Below are 5989 nucleotides of genomic sequence, written 5' to 3' on the forward strand. Positions count from 1 at the left end.
TCTCTCTCTCTCTCCACACAAAATGTCCCCTCACTCCATGTATCTCTTCTGAAGCAACATTCAGCGTTGTTTACGTAAATGTTGTGATAAATCCTGGAAGCATTGACTAACAGAGAGGAAAGAGGATTATGAAACTGCCCTAATTTATGGATATTTGTTCCAACCAATTTTAGGATGCTTTTCTTATGAAGCTGCCTTTCCCTTTCTAGAAAACAAGTCGACTCAAAGACCAATGTGTCCTTCTATTAATAAAGTTGACAGTATTGTAAAGAAGGATTTTAAAAATCTTGAATTACATAAAAGAGGTTTGGACAAACAAACAGTGGAATTTAAAAGAGCTGTCGTGGACTTTACAAGTTTGTGCAAAACCTGATGATGTCATCATAAGCATTTCTCGAGAATATTTCAGACTTTAATGAAAGCAAACCTCATCTGTTTAATTAACCCTCAAACGCTCCTCGTTTTCTGTTTACACTACTGGCCCTTGGGGTCTATATGACCCCAAAATTGTAAGCATAATTGTAAGAAAAATATACATTTTCAATAATACAAATAATATATCAGTTTGATTTTTGATTACTTCTCATCTATACTTTAAAGCTGTGTTTTGAGAGATTTGAAGTACTTTTGTACCTGTTTACCACTAAATTCCTCAACTACACCATTAGCTTGCCGGAAAAATATCAATTTTCTTAATGAAAATTCACATAAATTATGATCTAAATATGATTTAAATTGTTTTTAGATATTGATATTGATATAGGTGTTAGGTGTTGAATTCACCCATCTGTTTTTATGAAGAAAAAAATACAGTTTTAGATGCCCATAGAGACCCATTCATTTTACTGGATATGGGCAACTGCTTACATCATTTCTTTAGTGATACATTTTGTAAAATTTACGTTTATGTAAAATAGTATTTTTTTTTAGTTTTTGATGCATTTTGAAATGTGTGTGTGTGTGTGTGTGTGTGTGTGTGTGTGTGTGTGTGTGTGTGTGTGTGTGTGTGTGTGTGTGTGTGTGTGTGTGTGTGTGTGTGTGTGTTTGTAAGTGTACATGTGAGTGCATTAGGTCACACCCCTTTATATCTTATTTTCTGCATTTGTGACTGATTTTATTTGCCAAATTCCATACAAATGCTCTCTCTGGCAGTCATACCTGTGTGTGTTTGTGTGAGCATGTGTTTTCTGCATTGCATTTGTGCACAAGTACCACGCCTTCATTTCTGTGTCAAAATTTTCAGATTTATGCTGGATTTATTGATATGTATTTTATGACAAATGGGAAAAAAAATAAATTATTTGCATTTCCCATTCATTTCAATTGGGGTCATAAAACCTAAAAGTTAACTCAACTCAAACCATTTAAGTAAACCGGTTGCATTAGACCATTTAAGATTTAAAATGAGTACTATGAACTTAAACAAATTGAGTCATTTGCAGTTATGCACTTATATTTAAGTTCACAATACTTAAATATAAGTGCATAATTGCACATGACTCAAGTTCACAGTACTCAAACTTATGTGTTTTAAAACTTAAATGGTTTAAAGCAATTGGTTTCCTTAAATGATTTGAGTTAAGTTAACTGTTAGGTTTTACAGTGGGGACTGATTAATAAATGTTTTTTACATACCTTTAGAACAACCGAATCAAGCCTAGTTTTTGGGGTGTGTGTAAAGATAGATTATTTAGCAAAAGTCCGAAAATTTTATATCTCTGAGATTAAGGGAAAATTTTTTTTTAACTAATGAAATGTTGTTTGGGGTCATATAGACCCCAAGGACCGTTTGAGGGTTAAGTAAAGTAAGTGAAAGCAGTTTAATTACTTATCTAAAAAAAACCACATTGTTTGTACAGTCAGTGTATTGTACTTACCATGATGTCTTACCATTTAAGCATGTTATAACAGATCCAAATCTATTAAAATTAATACATTATAGATAGAGAAACAGTTTAGTTAGCTTATATGTATATACAGTACACTGTACAGTAAGTGGTAAAATGTGTTGTTTGTGACTATTTTATTAAGATTAACAAACAGAAAATACAGGAAATATATACAAAAAATAAATAAATAAATAGATTTTCGAGACTAAATGTCTTCTTTAGGCATCGTCTGTGTTTAGTGTGCTTGGCACTAAACACATCTTGAGTGTTTTTGAGCAGAATGAAGTAAAAGACAAATTTCTTTAAAATTAGAAATTAGGATTTAATTTCATTTAAGTGTAAGATATCATACAGTTTCCTGCTGATGCTTAAGTGGAAGGGGAGTTTAGGCTACCCTAAAAACTTTTTAATACTATTATACACATCTCCTGTATTTTCTGGAAATGTGACTGAGAAACAATTATATATGATCACTATAACGTTGCAAAAACAACAAATCTAATTTTGGCATGGTGTGGCCTAAGACTTTTATATATATATAAACAAACTACATTAGCAATGCCATCCTTGGTAAGCTTTGCCACTATTTTATAAATCAATTTAATCAATTACTTAATTTTAACACTAGATGGCGCACTCTACCGTATGACAATAAAGGACGTTGACTTTAAATGATTCCTCGTCTAAACTTTGTATCTAATGTTTTATTCTTTTAATATTTTAAAAAGCTTTCCACCCAAACCAGTTTTTACTTTTTATGTTTAGAGTGTTGTTTAGTGTGTAATTTAAAACATTTTAAACTTTCTAATTCACCATGAAATCTTGCACAAAACATTGCATTCTGACTAAAAGGCAAACGGTGAACATGTCTGTTCAGCATGGCTTTTCTTTTGATCTCATTTATCAATTTTATTAGCTTATTTTTAAACAGGTGGGTTGAAAAAAGCAGCAACATCTCTAGTGGTGAGTAAACTCCCGGAAAGGGATAAGCTTAAGCTTATTTAAGTAATTTTTAAAAGCATACTTTATAAATAAACATTACTGGTGTGCATTTTGATACACAACAGTCGCACTTATATTTTGAGATCAGAGCAAGTTGTTTTCGATCAAGACAACACTAACATTCAAGTTAGTCTAGGACTAGGCTTATGTCTTATGCCCCAAATAGCCTATTATTATTTAAACTAAAGTTTAGCGCAGGTGATTTAAAAAAGATTTTTTTATTTGTGATATAGCTTGAACAAAATGTTTTATTGAGTTCAATAATATTTCTCTCAGAGCTAGCTGTATGGTACAAACCATTTTTGTGTTCTACTGGTAACAAGCTAATATTAATATTAACGATATTAGCTTTACAAAGTGTTTTTCTCTTGCTAAGAATGACTCTAATGTCTATTGTATAGCTTTACATTTCTAAAACATGGTATAATTTGCTTTAAATTATTATTTTGCTTGAAATCTGTCTTTTCTTCTACTGCTTTCAGGGAAAACTTATGAAACCATGTGAAGGGGGAATTTTATGAAGCACTGCATGCGCTCTTATGATTATGATGCTACAATAGCTTGAATTAGCTAACTCTACAGGTAACAAGGTAACATTTTTTATTTTATTTGTTGGACTAGTCCAGTCATGCTAGAATGAAAATAAACGATGCAAAAGCTTAAAAGCATATAGTTTGTAGTAGAGTATTTTCCCATTTCTTTAGCAGCTACTATATCAATAATTAAACAGAAGAGGGCGCTCTTTACCTGGAAAATAAGTATTGCCTAAACTCTCATTAAATACAGGTATAGTCCTGATCATGTTGTAAAAACAGTAAAACCTGTTTAATTCTTGGCTACTAGATTTTCTTCTATATATTATTATTTTTTATAAATCTATTATTTCTGTTTTCAGTCAGGGATAAACACGCCATGCTTTTATCAGTGCATACCGAGCAGATTTTAGCATTTCGAGGATTTCTGTAACACTCTTGCCTTTTTATTTATTGATGTCTTTTAAAATGTTGTTTAAAATCAGTAGTCTCATATGATCTTTACGTTCGCCTATTTAATTTGATTTTATAAATAGCCTACTTACGTCATTTAAAAATTGAGAGAGCTTGTTTTTAAAGCAATTTGATAAATAGACTACATGTATAAAACTGTTTTACTATTCTTGCAAAACAGTCATTAGTAGATTAGTAGATGCTTGAATGTCTTCTTTTATGATTATTTGTATGGTGGATTTTTGGGTAGAAACGTTGCCTGAAGTTTTAAAACTCATTGACCACTAGGTGGAAACAGCTGCATAATAATCGGATTTATAATCGCATTTATACGGATGACTTTATAAATGTAATTAAATTATAACAAGTGTGCTAGAAATTTAGACTAAATGAAACGAATAGAAAAAATTAGGTCTATACCACATATCAACCTAAGAGTTGTTTGGGTTTGAGAAATTACAGTTTTCACCTATTTTATCATCACACCTGATAAAATATGCTACTTAATTTTAGTTCTCGTATGTTTGTTCCTTACACGATAATCTCAGAAATATTATAAAACTATGGTCAGGAGTAAAGGAAAGACAAAATTTGTTCTGCTACATTGGATCCATGAAAATGGCTGGAAGTGTAAAATGTTCTCATGCATCCCACCTGGGCTGCTAAAATCTGCTGTTTGCCGCTGAATATCTCACATGACAAATTCACAGCGTCCCTATTTCACCCCACTGAATACAATAATTTATATAGGCTTTGTTATATGTTCATGAGAAACCAAGCCAAAAATAAAATAAAAAATAGTTTCAGACATCAGTCTAATTTTGGATTGACCTAAACATTTTGCTTGATTTTCAGGAGCAGAAATATGCTACCCTACGAACAGTTCTTGAGAGTTTGTAACTTGCACGGCTAATATCTTGACACGAGCATGCATGTATAAAGCACAATGGGAATATCTTTTTAGTTTTTTCAACAGAATAGAATAAATGACATTGAACCGCGTCTAACACGACCATGTGCTAGTTTCTAAATCTAATACAGATAAAAGTAATGTAGTATGATGTTGAAGTGATCTGTATTTGGTATAGAATAGAATAGAATAGAATAGAATAGAATAGAATAGAATAGAATAGAATAGAAGCGCACTATGGTCACGCTCCATTAGTGCAAATGAAGGACACTTGACAGCGCTTTAGTCGTTTGAATCTGCTTTTGTGCCGCTTTTGAGTGTACGAAACGTTTTCTTGGGGTTTTGATAATCTAAGCCAAATCAAGATAATATTATAATTCTAAAGACTCGTGAAATATAAGTTGCTAAAGTTTCCAGAGTTTGTGGACATGCTTTGTAATATTTTAGCATGCAAAAATAATAATTAATAAACAAATAAGCAAGAAAAGTAATGGTAATAATAATAATAATAATAATAATAATAATAATAGACTAATAATAATAATGATAATAATAGAAAGACAAAACAATAAAATATAAATAAATGTATTGCCTTCTAAGAAGAGTGCAGTACTTTCTATGTGATGTTTTGTTGCAAACACAGATTACTGCGTATAGATTAACCAAATGTTTAGGTTAAAATACGATGTTTTTTTTTAATCCAGTGGGAGCATTTTCCGACTCTCAGCTCTTGGTGAATATCTTTAATAAATATTTAATCGACCTTGATTTGGTAAAATTCTGAATAATATCAATTCAGCCGTATATCAAACACATCTCAATATAAATCATTTTAGTATGAGCCAAAACATTATTTAATTATTTTAAATCCTTTGTTAATAATAAAATAGATATTTTTATTGCAGCAATGATAAAGAATAATAATGTCAAATTAATATTCGAGTTTAAGAATGCAAACAAATTGATTTATCAAGTTTGAATGTTTCTTTATTTCTATCTACATGTTTATTGCTAGCTGACTCACTAATATGCAAAAGAGATGTCACTTTTAAGTAACCTAATAATATTTGACAGAACTAAATCATTGCGCTGTGTCTGATGATAAACAGTCCACATGTGACTTTAAAAGAACTTTGACTGTAGCCAGCTTAGGGTTAAACCACGCTTTACATTTTAATAATGATAAAAAACATTAAATCATA

This window comes from Misgurnus anguillicaudatus, chromosome 16 (assembly GCF_027580225.2).
Source record: "Misgurnus anguillicaudatus chromosome 16, ASM2758022v2, whole genome shotgun sequence".
Taxonomy (NCBI): domain Eukaryota; kingdom Metazoa; phylum Chordata; class Actinopteri; order Cypriniformes; family Cobitidae; genus Misgurnus; species Misgurnus anguillicaudatus.